The sequence below is a fragment of the Rhinatrema bivittatum genome, chromosome 9, assembly GCF_901001135.1.
Source record: "Rhinatrema bivittatum chromosome 9, aRhiBiv1.1, whole genome shotgun sequence".
In the NCBI taxonomy this organism is placed as follows: Eukaryota; Metazoa; Chordata; class Amphibia; order Gymnophiona; family Rhinatrematidae; genus Rhinatrema; species Rhinatrema bivittatum.
Window position 1 is genome coordinate 242,875,823 of NC_042623.1, and position 24,478 is coordinate 242,900,300.

Here is a 24,478-nt window from a genome sequence, read left to right on the forward strand (position 1 = left end):
CCACCCTCTCCATGGGTAAAAGTATCTGTGTGTGTCAGCAACGTGCAGACTTTTACTTACATATATTTGGAGGTGTTCCCGGAACGGGGTTTGATTGGGAGAAGCACTTACACAGGTGGTTCTGAATAATCCAAACTCCCCAGGCACGTTTTGCCTTGAGAAAGTACTCTCACAACAAAGGGGTCCAAAGTTGTTCAGGCACTTTTCTATGGGGCAATAATCAAAGCAAAACTACCCAAGCAGAGTTGCACTACATGGGTAGTGTTGCTTTGATTATTCAACTACCCATAGGATTTGCAGAAATGCAAGCAGTTCAATTATTACTTCCTAGAAATATGCACAGGAACAGCACAGAGGTTTTCAACCATTGCTTTTTATGCATTGTCCCTTCTGTCTTGAAGTTTCTGTTGCGGAAGTGAACCCTTAGGCCGAGGTGGAGTTGGCGCAACCCGCAGGGAGGAGCCCTGCAGTTCTCTACCATCGGCAGGCGGAGCTGGCTGGAGCAGAGGACCAACTGGAGCTTCACCAATACCAGCCCTCGTTCCCCTTAGGTTGAGCCCTTGGGTGCCGGGGCTGGCTGGACACAGGCCTCTGTGGAGGTGAAGATCCATTGCATAGAAGAGACTGCAGGCCAGCACAGTGAAGAAGGTGAAGTCGGGTCAAGCAGTGGTAAGGATAGACAAGAGTCAGGTTCAGGCAGTGATCGGAGGTGGGCGGAGTTCACTCAGTGTCGTGGTGAGGGCAGGCAATCATAAACAGTGAACAGGCTGTGGTCAGAGGCAGGGGAAACCAGCAGAGGCAGCGCCAAGGTCCAATCTGACGTCCGATCCAAGGTCAATGCCAAAAGTCCAATCTTATGAAACGAGGTACAAAGAGGAGGAAAGAGGACGAGGGGCCACAGAAGCAAGATGGGATGCTGAAGACAGATGAAGGGAAGACTGACCACGAAGATAATATCTCAGAGGATAACCAGACTGCCATGGAACCAGGACACAGGAACTCAGAAAAAACACACAGCAGAATCAGAATCTGGGAAGCGAGGAACCAGGATTGCAGTGGCAAAGTTCTTCTCCAACAAAGTCAACCTATTGCCGAGGCAACGGGCTACTGCAGCTGAGACCTTTATGGTCCCTCAATGGTGATGTCATCTGTAGGCGCCACCTTCCAATATTGCTCACACAGGCCATATCTCATCCCTTCATCTGTCCTGTGCAGGATGATGCCATCTCCTCCTTCCTTCTCCTTGGACAGATATCTCCTCCCTTCATCTGGTCCACCCAGGCTGATGCCATCTCCTCTTTCTGGCTTTCTGGATTGATGCTTCCTCCCCCTATTTCTTGCCCATGCGGACAGATAATGCTTCCTCTTTCCAGCTGTATGGGCTGACATGAATGCTTTTCTAAGCTGTGCACATACCTCCGTTTAATATGCCCTGCTTCAGCACTCTGGAGAAATATATGCAGATTTGCACGATTATGTAAGCGGTAATTAATTATGTACAAACTTTTGCTGTTGCATAATTGTATAATTCTCTGAGGGGTGCCTAAAGCAGGACATTGTGTGACAAAAATGAGTGCAGGTACGCTGAGTCTCTGCCCTGAAGACTTTGCAGTCTAAGTGGGCTCCTGAGGCCTCTGGCAATAAAGTGACTTGCCCAAGATGACAAAGAGCATCAGTGGGTGAAACAGGACTTGACGTCCAGTTTCTTGGCTATAAGTTCATTACTCTAACCACCCTAGGGTGTGCATCTGAAAATCTTTCATTTGTTTTCGTTTGTTTGTTTTTTAGTTTTGTGTTGTTATGTTTTTAACACATGCCAATTGGTTTTAGTGCATGTGAAACCCATATAGCATGTGTTTAACATGGGTTTTAACATGCGGTAAAAAAAATGTATGTGTGCTAAACGAAATGAAACGAAGCAAACAAAAGCACATCTTTAAACCACCCTCTACTCGAACACATTTTAAACTGTTTCTGAAACTGGTTTCAAATGTACAATGGAGAAGAGAAATATCCAGAACCATGTATATGAAATTAGCTATGTTTTCTTTTCCATTCTAACAGTGCCAAGAATTGTACAGTGAGCAAATATGGGAGTTATTAATGCTTTCAAGATTGTTTGAGTCCAGAATCAATTATACGTTGCTTGGCGCAATGTTAAATAATACAAAAAAACCCCTCTGTATTATTTTTCTGGCACTGTTATTGGTAAATCCCTTTAGAATTGGACTCATACATTTCAAAGTTTGATTTTCATTGATCAGAAATGTCAATGCAGTTTTAAATTGATGCTCAACAGAAAGGTGAGTCTGCACACTTCATTGACTCAGGTCTATTCTCAAGAGTATTTTTATATACTTTCATCAAGCTGAGCATAGCGTAGTTTTGCATTACTGTGCACTCTCAACCACACTGGCCTAATGCCTACAAGCTTTCATTACTCCTTGGTTTCATTGTGCGGGGATCAGATAGGCACCAGAACTCCTTTTATGCTGCAGGTTGAATTATCCCCACTCAATTATGTGTCTCAGGAAGTTTGCTGAACTGGGGTTAGTGTGATGTGATTATTCACCTCCTTATAAACATTTTTTTACAATTGTAGTGCTATTTTAAAATGCTCAGATAAACCAAAGTGTAAGTGCTCCGTGGAATGAATGTATCACACATATAACTTATCACTACAGTTGATGTGTTCATGTGTGAAGAGACCCTACTGATGGGACATTTTCCATGACCAGACCATGATTCTCCTCTCACTCTGGATGATGTCACAATGCAACTGTGACAAGAGGTCAAAAGCCTGGGAGTCATACTTGAATCTATCCTGACCATGGTGAGTCAAGCAGCAGCAGTAACGATAGAAATCTTCTGGCGTCTCTGCATGGTGAAGAAGACACTGTGCCCCTTTCGGCAAAAACTGACCTCAAAACCGTTATGCAGCCAGCAGTACTTACACATCTATTTAGGACTACTTCAAAAGATAATAACCAATCTACAGACACTCCCAAATGCTGCTGCCAGAACAATCATTAGCAGCAGAAAATGGGAACAGGCCTCCCCTCCTACTGTCTCTGAACTGGTTCTCAGTTTCTCTGCACATTACATTTAAAATTCATTCCTTGCATTGAAGGCAGTAAAGGGCATAGGCATGTCTTATTTGACAAAGAAAGTGAATAGTTACCACTCCACCCCAAATCCCCAATCTAGCCAAAAGCAACATCTGGCCACTCCTTTACATGACCTTCTGCTAAAAAACAAAAATAAAAAACAGGTCCAGTCACAGTAACACAAGATGGACGCTGCAGGATTGTATTTCCCGCGGTTCAGGCCTTTGAAATTCGGGGGACCTGAATTTCGGGTTAGTGCGCACTAATCTGAAAACCAAATTTTCCCGAAATTTTGGGAAAATTTGGTTCAGTTTTTGGGTTCCCTGAACCAGGACGAATTAGGCAATTTCAACGAAATTGCCTAATTCGTCCTAAATGATTGCACATCCCTAATAAATATACAGGACATTATCTGAACAGTTGACATAGTTGGACACAAACTTGAAACTACTATGGCCTTGACAGACATCGTATTCATCTAAGCAGCATATGCTGGTCAACAAGTATCTCTGCTAGCACATGTCCATTGACACATGAACCATGCGTGAATATGCCTGCTAAGAAGAAAACAGATTCTAAAACCCACCAAACATATACCAGATTGTCTATTTTGATTGTGGGGCATTCATATAAAGAAACTGATAAGGCTCCTGAAAGTTTTAAGAAAGGAGTAGGACAAAGAACGGTGCTTCCCTGTTTGCCACTACTTAGGCCCCTGCAGTGCCTGCTTGCCAAGTTCTTGTCTGTCACGTTGGTACATTTTATATGGTCCCTGCCTGTCTCAACTTGCTGGAAACTATCTACCAGGAGCTGTCTGCTAATGCTCTGAGACCCCATCTACAAGTCTCTGGGATTGATAAGAGACATCTCTAGACCAGCGATTTTCAACCGGTGTGTAGCGACACACCAATGTGTCGCCAAGCACCAGCTGGTGTGTCGTGGCTCCCGGTGTCCCACAACCCTATACTTCCCTTTACCTTTTTCCTGCCCTCGCAGGTCAATGGGAAGCCTCCTCCCTTCTTCCTGTCCCTGCGGGCCAATCGGAAGCCTCCTCTCTTCTTGCTGCCAGTGGGAGTAGGAAGAAGGGAGGAAGCCTCTGATTGGCCAGAGTGCAGGAAGAAGGGGGACATCTCATAGCTCGGGGGTGGAGTGGTTTGGGGGGGGCTGGGAGGAGTGGTAGTGTCCAGGCCCATGATGGCGAAGAAGCCCAACCCTGTTGAAGCAAGGCCACCACGGGCTGGAAGTGCTGTAATTAAACACAGCGGCAAGCCACAAAGAGAAGAAGCCAGCCGCACCAGGATTTACCGCTTCCAAAGTGGCAGGAAACTGCGATAGAGTAGGGATTCCCCAAAGCGGCAGTGAGTCACAAGCACGAAGAGGCCGGTTGCTCCAGGGATTCCCCCCCCCCCAATGCAACAGTGAGCATGGCAGAGATGCGATTAAAGCAAAAGTGGCACTTAGCCATGTTGATTACAGATGGGGCAATTAGAGCTCCTGGTGGCCTTAAAAGCAGGCAGATGGGGGGCTGTGGGAGGCTAGGGATATCCCGACAGCCAGAAGAAAGGCCTGAGTGCGGTGGCATATTTTTCTAAAATAAATGTTTGCTGCTTCAGTGCGGCTGAGAAGGCAGCGGCAGCACTGGGAAATCTGCCACTGCGAAATTAAAGGGGAATACAGCACTGGGGCTCTAAGCAAAGTGTGTGTGTGTGTGAGAGACAGAGACTGGGCATGGAGGTGACTGGGGTGTGTGTGAGAGACAGAGACTGGGCAGGGAGGTGACTGGGGTGTGTGTGAGAGAAGAGATAGACTGGGCAGGGAGGTAACTGGGTTGTGTGTGAGAGACAGAGACTGGTCAGGGAGGTGACTGGGTTGTGTATGAGAGACAGAGACTGGATAGGGAGGTGACTGGGTTGTGTGTGAGAGACAGACTAGCAGGAAGGTGACTGGGTTGTGTATGCTCAGGGAGGTGACTGGAGTGTGTGTGAGAGACAGAGAGAGATAGACTGGACAGGGAGGTGATGTGTTTCTGTGAGAAAGAGAGAGACAGACTGGGCAGGGAGGTGACTGGTGTCTGTGTGTGAGACAGACTGGTCGTAGGGTTTAATTGGGGTGTGTGTGTGTGTGTGAGTGACTTGTTGTGGGCCCTAAAGAAGAGGACCATGAGGACAGAGCTTCAGCAGCCGCTGCTGCTCCTGGTATGTGCTTTCAAGGGAAAAGAGTAGGAGAGTTGCTGGAGAGAGTAAGTAAAGGTGGCATTTTAAGTTTATTTTGCTTGATTGACTGCCATTTAAATTATTGGGTATTATGTGAGGTGTCTGCTGTTTTGAAATATTTTATTGATATTCGGACAATTTTTAATAATTTTTATGAGTTTATAATTGTTGGACGTTATTCTTTTCATCAGCTGTTTTAAAACATTTATTAATATAGTTTTACAATTATTTCTTTGTGGGGATCTATAGCAGCTTGGCTTGTTCTGTTTTCCTAATAGGAGGTATTTTAGTGTTTAGGGCTTAGTTTAATATTTGTAGTGTTGCCTTTTCATAGGTTGGGTTGTTACTGTTTGAATGAATTCCATAATACAGGTGTAACTTTGTGCTGGTTAGTTTGTGTGCATTATTATGTTAGGTGCTATATTTCTCTTTCCATTTCTCCAGGTTTGCACCTAATGCAGAGTGGCTTTTTTTGGTTTTCCATTCCAGTTTCTGTCTCCATATTTATAATTTGTGGTCTTTCTGTTCTTGGTGAAGTCAGTTCTGAGTGTGTGACCGAGGTAAGATATTTTACTAGCATGTAGACATTTGTATGAATCTTATTTGTTGTGTTTTCTCAATAGGACATGCATTAGTGGTAAATTATTGCCTTTTCATAAGGAGGACTATTGTGCCTGGTAGTAAAGGGAGTCTGCTTTGCTTTTACTGAGATGTCATCTGAACCAGAATATCTTTTTGTATGGTGAGTTTATTTATTTTATTTATTTATTTATTGCTTTTATATACCGACATTCGTTAGCGTACATCACATCGGTTCATATCAAAACAAATGGAATAGTATGACTAGAGGTCAAACTATTTTACATTAAAACATTATAACATTGTAACATTGTAACTTATTTTCGCATTAACATTGTAACTTATTTTCGCATTAACTTAAGAAGGAGAATAGGTGGCAAGAATAACATTTAACGAGAATAATTATAGATGTTGAGGAAGGTTAGTATGGTGGAGGGGCTCAATGCTGGAAGCCAGATGAACGAAGTTTGCAAAAAGAGAGCTTAGGAGGGCTAATGGTGGGGTGGGGGGAAGGTAGGGGATAGGTAGGGTGAAGGAAGGCTGGGGAGACGGGGAGTGGGGGTTAGGTTGTGTGTTGATAGGCTTTAAGGAATAGCCATGTTTTCAGTTTCTTTTTGAATGAGTGGATGGAGGGTTCCAGCCTGAGTTGGAGGGGAAGTTTATTCCAGAGGGTGGGGCCTGCTACAGAGAAAGTGCGTTGTCTGGTGGAGGAGAGGCGTGCTAGTTTAGTGTGGGGTATTGTGAGTAGACCTGTGTTTTGAGATCGCAGGTTTTTGTGGTAGTGTTGTGATCGGGGAGGGTCGTTGGTCAACTTGATATTTTGGGTGTTGATCGATTTGTGAAGTATGGTGAGAATTTTGTATTGTGATCTGTGTGATATGGGGAGCCAGTGGAGTTGTTTTAGTATTGGGGTGATGTGTTCGGAACGGTTGGTGTTTGTGAGGGATCTGGCGGCTGCATTTTGGAGCAGCTGGAGGGGTTTTAATGTGGAGGCGGGCAGTCCGAGGAGGAGGGAGTTACAGTAATCCAACTTGGATAGAATGAGGGATTGGAGTACTGTGCAGTAGTCATTTTGGAAAAGTAGTGGTTTGAGTTTTTTGAGGACTAGTAGTTTGTAGAAGCCCTCTTTGATTGTCGTGCTAATGTGTTTTTTCATGTTGAGATCGGAGTCCAGGGTGATGCCGAGATCTCTGACCTCATTGATGAGGCGAGAGTCTGGTTGGCTGGAGGCGATGTCTTTGTTGGTTTTGGTGGGAGGTTTGTTTGCTATGTGTAGTATTTCAGTTTTTTTGTGGTTGAGGGTAAGGGATATCTGCATGAGGAGGTTCTTTATTTGTGTGGCGAGGGTGTCCCAGAGTGCGATGTTGGTTAGGTTTTCTTTGATGGGGAGCAGAATCTGGACGTCATCTGCGTAGATGTAGAAGATGAGGTTCATGCTGGAGAGGAATTTACAGAGCGGGAGCATATATATATTGAACAGGGTTGATGAAAGGGAGGATCCTTGTGGAACTCCGTGGGGGAGTGGGTGTTGTTCTGATTCGCAGTTGTTGAGGTGAACTTTGTAGGATCTGTTGGATAGATATGAATGGAACCAATTGAGGGTGTTTTCACTTAGGCCGATCTCCACCAGTCGTGTCATGAGTATGTCATGGTTCACGGTGTCGAAGGCGGCAGAGATGTCCAGAAGGATGAGGAGGTAGGAGTGACCAGCATCGATGCCTCTTAGTGCCTCTTAGTGCTGTGTCTGTGAGTGATAGGAGGAGGGTCTTGGTGCTTAGGGATTTTCTGATGCCATGCTGGTTGGTGAAAAGGATGTTTTGACTTTCTAGGTGCTCGGATAGTTGGGTATTCACGTGTTTCTCAATGATCTTGGATATGAAGGAGAGATTTGAGATAGGTCTGTAGTTGGAGAGGTCGGATGGGTTGAGGTGTGGTTTTTTGAGGATGGGTTTAATTATGGCACATTTAAGTGCTTCCGGGTAAATGCCTTGTTCAAGTGAGGTGTTTATTATGTCTGTGATGGATTTGGTGATGATGTCAGGGATGAGTTTGAGGGTCTTGACTGGGATTGTGTCGATGGGGTGTGAGGTTGGGTTGATTTTCTGGATGATCTTCTTTACTTCGGTTGATGCGATGGGCTCAAAGTTGGTCCAGATGTTGGTGGTTCGTTGGTTGGGGTTGGTGGATCTTCGTTTGTATTGGGTTTGCAAGCTATGAGTTGGTGATTTTCTCAGAGAAGAAACGGGCAAGATCATCGCAGGTCTTTGCGTTGCCGTCTGAGGATGGAGTGATGTGGTTGGGTTGTGTCAATTTGGCGACGAAATCAAATAGTGCTCTGGGGTTGTGTTGATGTTGATGAATTTTTTTTCCGTAGAATTCACGCTTGGCTTTATCAGTGTCGGTTCTGTAAATGTAAAGGAGTGTTCTGTATCTGTCGAGGTGATGAGGAGATGGAAGTCTTCTCCAGGTTTTTTCAGCTTGGCGAAGGAGTCTTTTGGTATTTTTTAGTTCAGGGGTATACCATGGAGTTTTGTGGGTGCTGCTGTTGGGGATGGTTTTGGAAATGATGGGGCAGTTGTATGGGTAATGCCCTAGTTGTAAGGGTAATGCCCTAGTTCTGCAGTTGTATGGGAAATGCCCTAGTTCTGCTCTGCATCCATTGTTGGGGGTCAAGGAGGTTCCTGTGGATGCAGAATGTATGTTTATATTTAGCCCCGTGATGGTCACATGTTCAGCGTATCTCTGTATGTGAGAACCATCTGTCAGGTGTGTCCCGGCCGAAAAAAGGTTGAGAACCACTGCTCTAGACTACATAGATATTGACAATCTGTCTTCTTCCTGAACCACTGGTGTCAATACTGACCAAAACTGAACCCGTCAAGGTGAATAATTATGTAAACAATTATTCCCAATTCACCATGTGTAAGTGTTGAGACTTCAGTCACAATCAGTAACAAAATATCATGTAAAGAGAGAGTGAAGTGAATAGCAAATCTCAACTAATATCTTATAAGGAGTCCAGGAAAAGCAATAACCTTAAAGAGAGTACCTGGAAGGCTATGACCACAAATGCTCATAGTTTGGGAAATAAAATCCCAGATCTGCAGGCCCTAATGACTGAGGCAGAATTGGACATTGTTGCTATCACAGAAACATGGTTCACAGAATCTCATGAATGGGATACAACAATACCAGGCTACAACTTGTTAAGGAAGGACAGAGAGGATAGAAAAGGGGGAGGTGTGGCTCTTTATGTTAGAAACAACATCCAAGCATCTGAGCTACAAGGAAGTTGGGGTAAGGAAGAAGCTCTATGGCTCGACCTAAAAAAAGATGACGGAACGTCCATTTATATTGGAGTGGTTTACAGGCCTCCAAACCAAAAGGAAGAGCTGGACAGAGATCTGGTTGAAGACATCCATAAGATAGGTAAGAAGGGAGAAGTGGTGATCGTGGGTGACTTTAATATGCCAGATGTAGACTGGAAAATCCCATCTGCAGAAACTAAAAATAGTAGAGCGATAGTGGATGCCATGCAAGTATCTTTGTTCAAACAAATGGTGTTGGAACCCACGAGAGAAGGAGCTATACTCGACTTAGTGCTCACTAATGCAGATAATGTCTCAGATGTCCAGGTGGGCGCCCACCTCAGCAGTAGTGATCATCAAACGGTATGGTTTAATATCACTAAAAGAATAGGGAAAAGAACCACAAAGACCCGAGTTTTACAGTTCAAAAACACAGACTTTGAGGAAATGGGGAAGTACCTGGAGGAAGAACTTAAAGGATGGGAGAACGAGAGAGATGTGGATCAACAGTGGACCAATCTAAAAGGAGCAATCACCAAGGCAACTGCTCTATATGTTAGAAATGTAAAGAAAAGCAAAAGAAAATTGAAACCTATCTGGTTCTCAAAGGAGGTGGCTGACAAAATTAAAGCTAAAAGAATAGCATTCAAGAAATATAAAAGATCCCAAAGGAAGGAGCACAAAGAAGAATATTTGTATCAACTGAGGGAGACAAAGAAATTAATCAAGTTGGCAAAAAGTCAAGCAGAAGAGAGGATTGCCAAGGAGATAAAAAATGGTGACAAAACATTTTTCAGATACATCAGCGAAAAGAGAAAGGTCCAAAGTGGTATAGTGAAATTGAAAGGTGGTAATGATCAATGTGTGGAGAGAGACGAAGAAATGGCAGACATATTAAACAAATACTTCAGCTCTGTGTTCACTAAAGAAGACCCTGGAGAAGGACCATCTCTACACAACAAGAAACTGGAGGGAAGTGGAATAGATGAAAATCCTTTTACAGTAGAAAATGTGTGGGAAGAGCTAAAGAACCTGAAAGTGGACAAAGCCATGGGGTCTGATGGGATTCATCCAAGGATATTGAGGGAGCTCAGAGATGTTCTGGCAGCTCCGCTGTGTGACCTGTTCAATAGATCCCTAGAAACGGGAGTGGTGCCGAGTGATTGGAGAAGAGCGGTGGTGGTCCCGCTTCACAAGAGTGGGAATAGGGAGGAGGCTGGCAACTACAGACCGGTTAGCCTCACTTCGGTGGCGGGAAAAGTAATGGAGTCACTGCTGAAAGAGAGAATAGTGAACTATCTACAGTCCGGAGAATTGATGGACCAGAGGCAACATGGATTCACCAGGGGAAGATCCTGTCAGACAAATCTGATTAACTTTTTTGACTGGGTAACCAAGGAATTGGATCGAGGAAGAGCGCTTGATATCATATACTTGGATTTCAGCAAAGCTTTTGATACGGTTCCGCACAAGAGACTGGTGAATAAAACGAGAAGCTTAGGAGTGAGGGCCGAGGTGGTGACCTGGATTGCAAATTGGCTGACGGACAGAAGACAATGTGTGATGGTAAATGGAACCTTCTCTGAAGAGAGAGCGGTTTTAAGTGGTGTACCGCAAGGATCGGTGTTGGGACCGGTCCTGTTCAATATCTTTGTGAGCGACATTGCGGACGGGATAGAAGGTAAGGTTTGTCTTTTTGCGGATGACACGAAGATCAGCAACAGAGTGGACATGCCGGAAGGAGTGGAGAGAATGAGACGGGATCTAAGGAAACTGGAAGAGTGGTCGAAGATATGGCAGCTCAGATTCAATGCCAAGAAGTGCAAAGTCATGCATAAGGGGAGTGGAAATCCGAATGAACTGTATTCGATGGGGGGGGGGGGGGGGGGGAAAGCTGATGTGCACGGAGCAGGAGAGGGACCTTGGGGTGATAGTGTCTAATGATATGAAGTCTGCGAAACAATGCGACAAGGCGATAGCAAAAGCCAGAAGAATGCTGGGCTGCATAGAGAGAGGAATATCGAGTAAGAAAAGGGAAGTGATTATTCCCTTGTACAGGTCCTTGGTGAGGCCTCACCTGGAGTACTGTATTCAGTTCTGGAGACCGTATCTACAAAAAGACAAAGACAAGATGGAAGCGGTACAGAGAAGGGCGACCAAGAAGGTGGAGGATCTTCATCGCATGACGTACGAAGAGAGATTGAAGAATCTAAATATGTACACCCTGGAGGAAAGGAGGAGTAGAGGTGATATGATACAGACTTTCAGATACTTGAAAGGTTTTAATGATCCAAAGACAACGACAAACCTGTTCCGTAGGAAAAAAATCAGCAGAACCAGGGGTCACGATTTGAAGCTCCAGGGAGGAAGATTCAGAAGCAATGTCAGGAAGTATTTCTTCACGGAGAGGGTGGTGGACGCCTGGAATGCCCTTCCGGAGGATGTGGTGAAGACCAGAACTGTGAAGGACTTCAAAGGGGCGTGGGATAAACACTGTGGATCCATAAAGTCAAGAGGCCGCCAATGAAGAGTGGGTGACTCGCCAGAATGACAGCTACTGCCTGGAGACAATACCCTTATTCAATAAACATACACATGCTTACTGTGACTCCAACATCGCTCTAAGCTTCAACAGCAAGAGGAAATGTGGAAAAATGGATTTACACTCACAAAGAGGGGAGTAGCTGGCTTGTTACGGCGGTTACTACCCCAAACCAAATAAGCCTGATGCTTCACCTTCAATGCATATACAGCAAAGTTCTCTGCTTCAACGGCAGGGGAGAAGAAAAAAGGGTTCGCACTCACAAAGCGGGGAGTAGCTGGCTTGTTACGGCGGTTACTACCCCAAACCAATTGTGTCCGATACTTCACTTTCGATGCTTATCCAGCATGGCTCTCTGCTTCAACGGCATGGGAGAAGACTGATACATCACGCATTTCCAGCATAGCTCCCTGCTTCAACAGCAGGGGAGAAGAAAAACAACCAATAAGGACTGTATAACATAGTCTGGGTAAAACAAATAAGCATGGGTGTAGCTTGCTTATTGCGGCGGTTACTACCCCTACTACCCCTAACTAATCAAGCTAGATATTTCAATGGTGGGGGTGGAAGGGAAATAGAACCAAGAGCTAAGAGAAACAGATAAGTATGAGAGAAAAAAACGTGTGAAGCTTGCTGGGCAGACTGGATGGGCCGTTTGGTCTTCTTCTGCCGTCATTTCTATGTTTCTATGTTTCTATGTTTCTATGTAAAAGATTTGGTTCATAGTGACCTTCGTATATTCAGAGATGCTGCGTCACACTCATTAACACTCATTAAGCATAATCATCGGTCTTTGAACACTTGCTGTTTTTTTAAAATTTTTATATACTGCAATTAAAACACAATTTCAAGGTGACTGTTTGCACATCTTCAATGATTGTGCTGCCTATTCTGCTGCCTGACACTGTTCCAGTGTTTCATAGATCTGCATCAGGGGCAAAAGGAATAGATGTTAGCTATTAGCCATGATGGTCTCAACAAAAATCTCTCTAAAGCCAATGTAAAACTTATTGCAAGACACTACTGTTATGACCATTGGCCGCAGCCATCCGCGGCTGACCCAACTCACGTCATGTCATGCCTGGCTCTCCACTCCTGGTGAACTCGCGGCTGTGGCCAGCCGCTACCGCTGCATTCCTCCTGGCTCTCTGTGCTCCACGTGGCGGCTGGGACGCCGCTGACAGATGGCGCTGGGACGCCGCTGACAGATGGCGGCTGGGACGCCGCTGACAGATGGCGAGCGTGCGCCTCCTTAGGCGCACGCTCGCCATCTGTCCTCCCTTTAAAGGCCCAATGGCGGGAACTCCAGGGTCATCCCTGGCTGATAACATCACAAGTCTGAGATACTTAAGCACCTCCTTTGGCCTACGCTAACCGACTTGGCAACGAGTTCCCTGAGCTCCTCTGGTGCTTGTTCCTATTCTCCGGACCTGCGGTTCCTGCCTTGGATCTCTGCTCTCTGATTGAGGACTCTGGCTCTGGGTACCCACTCCTCGGGGGCCTGCTCTGCGCTTCCTTTCCTGGGACTCTGTCTCTGCGCTACCCCGCTCCTCGGGGTAGCCGTTGCACTACTTCACCAGAGATTCTGTCTCCACGCTTCCCCACTCCTTGGGGTAGCCTCAACACTACCACACCAGAGACCCTGTCTCTATGCTTCCCCGCTCCTTGGGGTAGCCTCAACACTACCACACCAGAGATCCTGTCTCTACGCTTCCCCGCTCCTTGGGGTAGCCTCAGTGTTACACCAGAGATCCTGTATCTACACTTCCCCGCTCCTCGGGGTAGCTTCAACGTTACCACACCAGAGAGCCTATCTCCACGCTTCCCTGCTCCTCGGGGCCACCTCAGTGTTACCTCATCAGGGGTCCTGTCTCCACATTCCCCATTCCTTGGGGCCTGCCCTGTGCGCTTCTGCATTGGAGATCCTTCCTTTGGTATCTCCTATCTCCTGACCTGCGATGCCATTCAAATGTCTCTCTCAGACCCCGCTCCTCGGGACACCCCGCAGTACTGCTTCAGTGCAGGTGCCTGCGATCACGTGGCTGTGACGCAGACAGCTCTTCTATGCCTCCTCTCTCCTGGGCTACAGCCATGGTCCTGTTGCCTGTGTTTCCAGTCTACCTCGCCTCCCAACGGTGGGGACCTGTGGGGCCCAACCCCTCAGATAGTGTCAACCCCCACCTCGGGCGAAGGGTCCACGAAACCTACAAAACCTAACAACTACTGGGAAAGTGCACCATATGAGATGTCTCTAGTCCACTTTACTTAGCTTCTGTATCAAAGAGGTTTTAGGTATGAGTGAGACTAAAAGAGCATAGTTCTCACTTGATATAGGTTTGTATTGCAAATGTCAGCGTCTCTATACAGTCAGAGCTGGTATAGCTGCACAGTTGCCATTTTAAAAGGGACAAAAGACCGGAGATAAGAACATGATGTGCCATACTGGGTCAGACCAAGGGTCCATCAAGCCCAGTATCCTGTTTCCAACAGTGACCAATCCAAGTCACAAGTACCTGGCAAGTACCCAAACATTAGATAGGTCACAAGCTACTATTCCTTATTAATTACCATAATAGCAGTTTATGGATTTATCTTCTAGGAACTTATCCAAACCTTTTTTAAACCCAGTTACACTAACTACTGTAACCACATCCTATGGCAATGAATTCACATCCTCTGGCAATGAATTCCCGAGCTTAATTATGCACTGAGTGAAAAACAATGTTCTTTGATTTGTTTTAAATGAGCTACTTGCTAACTTCATGGAGTGCCCTCTGATCCTTTTATTATCTGTGTTATTATTTGTGATAATTGTGGGTGGATCCTTGGGCCAGTGGCAGATGACCACACCCACGGGGGAAGATCCCGAGAGGGACCACCGGTCAGGCTCAGAGTTGGGAGACACACACTAGTTCTTTTATTAAACTGTTTTAGAGAACCACCAGAGGTGGCAGTAGTGAGCTTGAACAGCCCGCCTGGGCTGTAGTCCCTCAGGCACTGGAACAGCGATCCCAGGATGGCTGAGCTGTAGAGAAACTGAGATAGTGAGTAGGCAGAGTATGCAGAGTTCAGGAACAGAACCTTGATGGTAACACTCACACAATAGTCTCTTGGAACAGCCCAGGAGCTGGAATGAAGTTGGCCCTCGAGGAGCGAGTACCTGGTTCCAGGGAAAGCTCTGAGAGAGAGATGGTAACTCACTGGTGTGTAGGCAGCGGTGACTTCCTGGCAGAAGTTATATTCGGTAGCAGGTCCGGGAACGTGGGCCCTCGAGGAGCGAGTACCGGTTCCAGACTGCGACCTGAAAAGTAAAAGAAAGAGCGAGGCCCCTGAGGAGCAGGTAAAGTCTGAGGAGGCAGAGTAGCAAGGTATGCGGAGAGGGAATCCCATCCACAGTGATACCTGGAGGCAGCTAGGTAGGAAACCCTTTGCTAACTTAACTAGCTAGCAAAAGAAGAGACCTTAAATATCTGGTGATGATGATGTCATCTCAGGGGAACGCCCTTGAGGTTCGCGCCAACACTGGTACTTCAGTCGGGGCCGTGCCGCGTGCGCGCCCTTAGGCTTCAGGAGAACATGGCAGAAGGCAGCGTCGAGCCAGTCCAGGAACGCCGGAGGAGGTCGGCAAGATGACGCCGCGGCAGCCAAAGAGGGAGTCGCCAAAGAGGTAAGGAGGGCGGAGTGGAGATGTCGGGCAGCGACGGTCGCAACAATCTGAGAGAGTAAATAACCGATTTACATTAACTTGTTCAAGTCCTTTCATGATTTTGTGGACTTCTATCATATCCTCCCTCAGTTATCTTTTCTCCAAACTGAAGAGCCCTAACGTTTTTAGCCTTTCCTCATAGGACAGGCATTCCTGCCCCTTATCATTTTGGTCGCCCTTCTCTGATAGGTCAAAGTTCATACTGCTGATAGATAGAAATAATTTCAAAGCTAATATATAGTATACCAAAGTCCTCTTTGAGTCCATATGGAATGATAGTATTGAAATCAAAAATTCATCTCTATTCTTGATAATTCAACATTACTGTAATATCTCCGCCCTTAATGGATGTCCAAATAACTTGCAGTACTGTCCGCTGTAAATCTGCAAAAGTGCGCTGATAATCTATATAGTGTTTAACCATCAGGGCATTTAGTGTTTGATTGTTGATCTGACTCTGGTGTTTTCTGAGACAAGTATGGATTCTGCGAGTCTAATGTACACCAACTGACACAGACACTGTATTGCACAGATGATGTTATTAGTGGGGCAGTCAGAATATGATTTGCAGGTTATCTTTATATGAGAGGTGGGATGAGTCCAATGCTGGCCCATCATAGTATTAACACACATATCACTTTGGCCTGGATTTATCAAAATGCGTTAAATATCGCATGCGATGGGAAAAGGGCGTGTTTTATGGTAATAGGGAGTTTATCGCAATTTGCGCTAATACCTATGCGAAGAGCTAAGTTACTGCAAATTGTGATCATTTTTTCGCACTTAGACATTCAATGTGAGATGTATGAACAGAACAGTGCTCTCTTGTGAACATTTGATGATCCTCGGAGTGAGGAAACTCACCCAAAGATGAGATTTGTGCAATGTTCTCTCAACCTAGCTTGATATTACCCAGGTAGAGAGTCCATCAAGCTTGATATTTCCCAGGTAGAGAATCCATGCTTGCTTGACTGCTTTCTTTGGGTATCGTCTTTCCAAGAACTGCTGAGTGAGATCTTTGGACTGTCATTTATACTGTACCAAACCTGTGCAGATGCGCTGTGCTCTAAGAAATTGACTGACCATTTAAAAACCCTCAAGTGGTAACTTTGGAATCTAAAGAGATTGTTTCTCTTGCAAGGTTTGCAATAGAGATCAATCAGAATAGTAGTATCTTGTTTGTAAATGGTCATATTGAGAAATGAAATAGATGTTCTGCTATACTGCACTGGGACTTTCAAATTCTGGTCCAAATTACTCAACCATGTGTAAAATGACAATAAATGGCTTTCTTGACCTTCCCAAATAAAAAATATGTCATCTATGTATTGTGTCCAAATTGGTATATGCCTGAATTGTACACATATGCTTCTTCAAACATAGAAACATAAATATTAGCAACATCTGGAGCTACTAGAGATCCCATTGCCATAACGTGCCACTGATGATAAAATTGTGTTATGCTCAGGCTTGTGAACCCTTGGACCAACGGGAGGATGGTATACCTTAGGAGGTGGATCCGTAGGTTCTCCCATTGGGTGGCGAGGCAGAACAGAAGATGCGAGCAGCTGATCCTCGGCACTGGAGACTGAGGTGACTATGGAGGCAGACGAGGAGTCGTGAAGTCAAGGAGACAACTGAGTCTTTGCCACTGGAAGCCCGGGGTCCCCCCAGGAGGAGCCCATAGGGACCCGGGCCGCTGGGACTTAGGTGGACCTTTGAGAGGTCAAGGAGTCGTGAGATTGGTGCAAGGGCTAACTGGAGCTTCACCCCTGGAAGCCCACGGTCCCCCTGGGAGGAGCCCATAGGGACCCAGCCCGCTGGGACTTAGGTGGGCCCTTGGAGATGATGGCCCAGAAGAAGTCCAAGGTCAAGTGCCAGAGGATCGTCGCTTACAAGTCCGAGGTCACACACCAAGGGATCGCCGCTTGCCAGTCTGAAGTCACACACCAGGAAACACCGCTTGCCAGTCCGAAGTCACACACCAGGAATCACCGCTTGCCAATCCGAAGTCAGGAACCAGGAATCACTAAGACAAGACAGGGACCAAGAAGCAAGAGTCCGAAGCACAAGAAGACTCACTGAAGCAATCAGACTCGACTAACCCAAAAGTTGCCAAGTCAAGGAATGAGCAGAGGAAGTCTCCTTATATACTTCCTCTGATCTGGCTCATTGAACACAGGTGCAGGCACTTAAAGGGACGAGGTCCCTTTAAATCTAGTGAGGAGGCGCGGCCTCATGCCTAAGAATGGCGGCGGACATCTTGGATTCCCGGCCCGCAGGGGAAGCCGCCCAATGCTGCGAGGAGGGAGCAGAGACGGCTCCCAAGCCTGGGGACCATCGCGGATGTCCACGCCGGCGCGTGGGGACTACAGGCCTCAGTTTCCCATGACTTACCCGACGCTACCGCGGTGGCCTGCCAGTCCAGGTTAGGTGGGGGGATGCAGTCGCGGCCGTCTTCGGCCACGGAACACAACAAATTGGGCATCAAAAAGAAAATAATTCTCACAGGACAAGCTTGGCTACAGTATCTCTACAAGGAATGTCATAGATATGCGCTTTGGTATAGGGCAATGATCCAATACTTCTTCTGTTGCAGGATGCTAGTCTATAAGGATTCAATGTCCATACTCACTAGAAATGAATCCATGGATAATGCCTGTAAATTGCAGTTTGCATAACATATGGGACAAGTCTTGCAAAAATGAATGAGCTGATCTGACGTGTGTTTATAAAAAGTATCAAAAAATTATGCCAAAGGCTCCAAGCCTGACCCATTAGTGGATATTATAGGTCTACAAGGTGGCCTTACCACCATCTTATGCACTTTTAGTACCCCATACAATACTGGCCGTCTAGGACTAGAAACTCTCAAGAAGGCCGATTCTTGCTTATCAAAAAACCTCTGAGGCTTGCTGTAGTAATTCAATAATCATGTCAATAATATTGCCTGTGAGGTCATCTGCTAGTGTCACTTAATTGTCGCTACATTTCCTCCTTGTACAAAAGTATGTCCAGAACTACCACTGGCTGACAAGGGAGGCCTTGTCAGCCAGTTTTACAGTGATATGATTATCTGAAAGAGACCCGAAGGGCTTGTATTTTAGTATGGGTCAAATTGTGAAAAGTCTTAACTGGGCGATCCTCCATAGATTTCAAGTAATGTAACACAAGGTCTCTAAAGATTTGTAGGTGAGGGTCCACCGGGCCAGGTGGGATCCATCGTGATTTTTCAAGTGGTGTCTGTGCCGCTATACTAGCTCTGACTGGATAGAGATGCTGACATTTGAGTACAAGCCTACATCAAGTAAGAACTATGCTGTTTTAGTGTTACTCATATTATATCTAAAATGTCTTAGATACAGAAGCTAAGTAAAGAGGATTCTAGAGACATCTCATATGGTGCACTTTCCCAATAAGGTCTTGCAAAATGTTTTTCCATTGCCTTCAGAGAGATTTTTGTTGAGACCGTCATGGCTAACGTCTACCCCTTTGGCCAATACACAGGACTACGAAACACTGGAACACCTTCTAGTGGCACATAGGGGCCATACACATATGTAAGGCTGGGCTAGTTACTCTCTCATGCTGGGTATTTAGAAAACAATGTTCCTGGAATGCGCACGCTGAGATTAATTTGGCAATAGCAGTTTTAGGGTATTTGAACCAAGCATAATTTCATTATGTAGAACCACAAATTGAAAACCATGTCTAATGTAACTAATCTGTTGTGAGCTATTGCATGCCACAAGAAAACCTCATTAAAAACCATATGAAGTGTGAAGGAATCCAGTCTCTAAGGGCTCAGGATGCATATTCTGAGATCTAAGCAATTTCAGATAATATCTGTAAGCTTATCTTCCTTACAGCACTTAAGTGTCATTTTAATGTGATCCATTTACAGTGGCCACCCTCTAATCTTATTGTAGTCTTCCTTGAAGTGGCTGATCTGCCATGAAAGGCAGAACAGAAACCGAAAATTAAATTAAATTAGAATATTTAAGTAGAAGTTAGTTAAACTGAATAATATATAGGTGGTAATGAAGATTAACATGTGTGTGAAAAGAAAAAACCCCAGCATATCTCAAACCCCTTTGCATACTTTACCTTGCCAGGGTTGAGCCTAGGGGGGTTAAAGAACATGGGTTAGTTTAGCCAAAGTGGACTCCTTCCCCAAAGATTGGAGGAAGGGTCCCCCTCCCCCCCCAAGATATTGAAGAGCAGGGAAAAGGGAGAGGGGTACCTCCTGGTCTGATATTGATATCTCTGCTGTGTGGGCTGCGGTTGCTTCTGGCCCACCAGTGCTCCTGAGTCATACCAGACACTGGAGCAGGGTTACTAAGGCAACACAAGGGCCCCAGAAGAATAGGACCTGGATTAGTTTCCCTGATTTGCCCCCTAAAGGATGGTCCTATACTTTGCTGTCATTCCCCTAGGGGAGCTCATTCCCTTTACAAACACCACATAGGGTTCCAGGAACCACACCTCAAACATGGTCTTAAATAGTAAAGTTTCTCTTGATGTTAATTTCATCTGATGTCCCTGAGAAGGGGAAAGATTAATTTCGAGGCCCTGTGCATTGCTTTAAATCAAGTACCACTTTACAGTTCATTGTATGCAGCACCGACTATCTCTTAGTTGTAAGCAGCAGCTGTAATCACACTACAGACTGTTATGGTTTCCAACATAACTTTTATTGTGAATTATGCAATTGATAGAAAAGTTCTTTATAGCTTTTGTTATTCCCAGAACATGACGTGCAAGTTCCAGTGTTTTTTTCTTAATAAATTTGTGACCCTTCTCTCTCCTCAAATTCTAATACTCATTAAGGGCCAATTATCAAATTAAATTATTCTCCTGTCCAAACAGGTAGTAGGGACAACTCCCTCACAATGGATGAAAATATCTTTTTAGTGTATTCCAGAAAAAAATTCCCATTTTTCCTACCTCTCCTATAGTTCTCTTCTTGAATTCATCCTGCAGGGGGTACCTGAATTAATCCTCTTCTCCCATTATCTCCTCAAGATCGTAGTGAACCTTAGGGTAGACCCACGAAGACTCCTTCTCTCCCATTCCACTCCTTTAATAACTCCTATGCCATCCCTCCTGGAAGATACTGGTGATCCCATGATCCTCTCACAGTGAAAGGCACCCTTTTTTTGTAGTAGAACAGAAAAGGAAATATTAGAGTCCCTGGATCCTGAGGTACTCAGCAAACTCAAAAAGGACACCATACTCAATAAAGGATACCAAGAAACTGAGGTGGGAAAGGTAGAAAACTCCTTCCCCAGGCAAAGAAAAGGACTCCAAAAACATGGTACTCAAATGAGTAAAGGTACTCTGTCTCCAAACTTTTTCCACAGATCTCAGTCACAGGGATCTCAGAGTCATTTCTCAGCAAACTAAACAAAACAGCAATAATCATGCTGCCCCTGGAAGAGTCAGCTCAGGCTTCCACAATACAAAATGGTGGTGGGGGGTTTATATGCCAGAAACATTTTAGGCTTCCATATGGGAGATCTATGCCTCTCATAAATACTAATTCTGCTTCTCCCCTCCTTTTTTAGGAGAAACCAAATACTGCTGGTAGAGAACCTTGAAGCTTCTCTATATCAGAATTCCACAACTAAAAAGCTTCATTCTCCACTGAATCCATCCTAAGGTAATATGTTCTGATATCTCTATATAATACAATATTGTACAACCTAGCACAGCACAAGTAAGAAGAAAGGGAAAATATAGTCTTTGTAGTCTGCTAATGGGTTATAAAAACAGCAATATCACCATTCCTCAAGCAAGAAGCATAATTCTGCACTAAATCCATCCTTTATGTTTTTCAACTGGCTCCCCATGAAGGGCCTCTACCATTGGAGTCTATTTGGCTGCTTACAGTACTCCACCAAAAGTAATAACCCCCCATTTGAAAATTAGTTTTTAATATATAAAAAGCTCCTTGAAAGTTACAATCAATTTTACAAAATTCCTTTTTAATACTGACTTTTTAATTCCTTTCTGAAAACTTGAATTAGCAATCCCTAAATTCAAAGGCAGTGATCAATACCCACATTCACCTTCAGAACACAGTACTGAGCAATCAAGCACAGGAAGGGTGGGGAAGTCAAGGAAAATATGTCCTTTGTAGTAAGCATAAGGGGAGATGGGGAGAGTGTTTTGAAGGGCCTAGACCTCTGCAAAAAGACTTCAACTTTTCTAAGTGCTTTCAAAACCCCCTTAAAGACTGCCATTTGGACTGAAAAGAAGAGACAGATATTTACTGTATCATGAGAGTCTGCTTAAAACCGATTCTCAGAGCATGGGGCCCATCAGTACATAGAAGGGCATGCTAGCAAGTTTTTGTGTATTTTTTTCCTGCCCTAGCGTGCTGCATTTATGCTATAGAAAAAGAACCAGGCGATAGAGTTAATCTTCAAAGGCTGAAGAAGGGACTCCTGCTCAGTAGGTTTTTCCCGTCTGAGCTCTGCTGATCTGGTGAGCCAATCAGGTTGTCCCTTTTTGTTTACTCTGTGCTAGCCTGTATTCACGGGGTTTGTTTGGGGTTTTTTTTTTGGGTGGCAGGAAACCTTTTTTTTTTTTTTTTAGAGCTATGCTGGTTGGGGAAGCATCAGCAAGCAAGCGCCCTGGGGCCTAAGCCAGAGAAAGCCAGGTTCCTGGAAATTCTGGGAAGGATTGTGGCGTCTGACAGAGCACCAGCAGTGGCAGAGTGCAACTCAACAGGAGAGAAAGGTTGTGGTGAGAAATCCCTCTTTCCTGGAGTAAGATGGGAGCTGTAGAGGTAGCTGAGAAGCTGTGCTGGGAAAGCCAGCAGGACGTGGACTGCTCAAAGAAACTGTCAGTGCCTTGGAGGCTTCACTGAGAGACTAGAGAGAAGGGACTTCTCACCAGAGGATTATGAACAAGGCCTGCCTAATCAGTAGGCCAAGGTTTGGGTTACTTGGGGAAAGGGGTGCCTGTGGACCAGAGTACTGCTCAATTTGGGGGTTAAACAGCCTTCGGGGAGCTTACAGTGCGCCTCTAAAACCTGGGACAAATTGCTGGCTTCGAGGTCTCAATATCCCAAGGAGGTGTGTATCGGTTTATGAAAATGAACCCTAAGGAGCTGCATTTTTTTTTTTGTTTTGCCTGCCCTAAGATTTTTTTTTCCTCTCTTTTCCTCTGACAGGGACGGTGCATGTAGCAGGGGATTAAAGGGTTTTTCCTGTGCAACTGTGAAACATGTTTCTTTAAACTGTGCGGCCAGTTCCAAGGTAACTGTTACTAAATTTGCTTTTCATTTTCTGTTTGTATTGTCTCTTCCTTTACCAGTGATTTGGTACAACTCTGTCCTGCTTTCTTCATTTTACCTCTTCTGCTTTAGAAGTAAACATGTTTATAACAGTTCAAACTGTGTGGTATTGTGTTGCGGTACAGAGTTTGGGGAGTAAACTGCCATCCATACATTTCCTTTTTGGGTGCCCTGGGTGTGGTATGGGGGCCGGATATTATATTAACCGCCATCAGGCTTGTGAACGCACAGATATAGCAATTTGTTCTTTCTTCTATGGTGATTCCTGTTTCCTTGGTTCTGGGGGGGGCTGTGTGTGCACATAAACTAGTGGAATATAAAAAAACAACCATTCCTCCTAGTCACACTGACCTGCAAAAAATGCAGCACCTGGATAAGCTCCTTCCCTCTTCTTGTAGCTGGGCCATACAGGGTGGTAAAGCGTCATAGAACTGCTCCTTTGGAAGCTATTTATTTATTTATTCACAGACATAAGAAGTAGCCATACTGGGTCAGACCGAGGGTCCATCAAGCCCAGCATCCTGTTTCCAACCATGGCCAATCCAGGCCATAAGAACCTGGCAAGTACCCAAACAGTAAATAAATCCCATGCTACTAATGCCGGCAATAAACGGTAGCTATTCCCTAAGTCAACTTGATTAATAGCAGTTTATGGACTTCCCCTCCAGGAACTTGTCCAAACCTTTTCTAAACCCAGCTACACTAATTCCCTTTACCACCTACTCTGGCAATGAATTCCAGAACTTAATTGTGTTTTCAGTGAAAAATGATTTTCTCTGATTTGTTTTACATGTGCTACTTGTTAACTTCATGGAGTGCACCCTAGTTCTTGTATTATCTGAAAGATTAAATAACAGATTCACATTTACCTGTTCTAGTCCTCTCATGATCTTAAAGACCTCTATCATATCCTCCCTCAGCGGTCTCTTCTCCAAACTGAACAGCCCTAACCTCTTTAGCCTTTCCTCATAGGGAAGCCGTTCCATTTCCCTTTATCATCTTAGTGGCCCTTCTATATAGATTTTCTAGTGCAACTGTACCTTTTTTGAGATGTCGCAACCAGAAACATACACAGTAATCATGGTGCAGTCTCACCATGGAGCAATACATAGGTGTTACAACGTTCTCTATTTTATTAACCATTCCCTTCCTAATAATGCCTAACATTCTGTTTGCTTCTTTGACCGCTGCAGCACACTGAGCTGACAATTTCAATGTATTGTTCACTATGATGCCTAGATCTTTTTCCTGGGTGGTAACTCCTAATATGGAACCTAATATTGTACAGCTACAACATGGATTCTTTTTCACTATATGTATCATCTACACTTGTCCACATTAAATTTCACCTGCCATTTGGAGGCCCAATTTTCCAGTCTCCCAAGGGCCTCCTGCAATTTATCACAATCTGCTTGTGATTTAACAATTCTGAATAATTTTGTGTTATCTGCACATTTGATCATTTATAAATATACAAGCCATTAAGCCCGTTAAAACGGGCTACATCCCTCTGTCTCTCACCTCCCCCTCATTCTCTCTCCCCTACCTCCCTCATTCTCTCTCCCCTACCTCCCTCCCACCCACTCACCCACTCCTCCCCAGCCTCCCTCTCCTCTCACTCAGTCCCTCCCTCCCACTCAGTCTCACTCACTCCCTCCCCCTCTCTCCCTCTCACTCACACTCAGTCCCACTCACTCTCCCTCAGTCCCGCTCACTCCCC

The 24,478-nt window shown here is 45.0% G+C and overlaps 1 protein-coding gene across 4 annotated transcripts in view; it reads right to left on the reverse strand.

Moving 5' to 3' along the window:
* Positions 1-24,478, reverse strand: part of KCNMB2 (potassium calcium-activated channel subfamily M regulatory beta subunit 2) — a 177,342-nt gene that overhangs the window by 19,167 nt on the left and 133,697 nt on the right. The gene's annotated exons all lie outside the window — the stretch shown is intronic.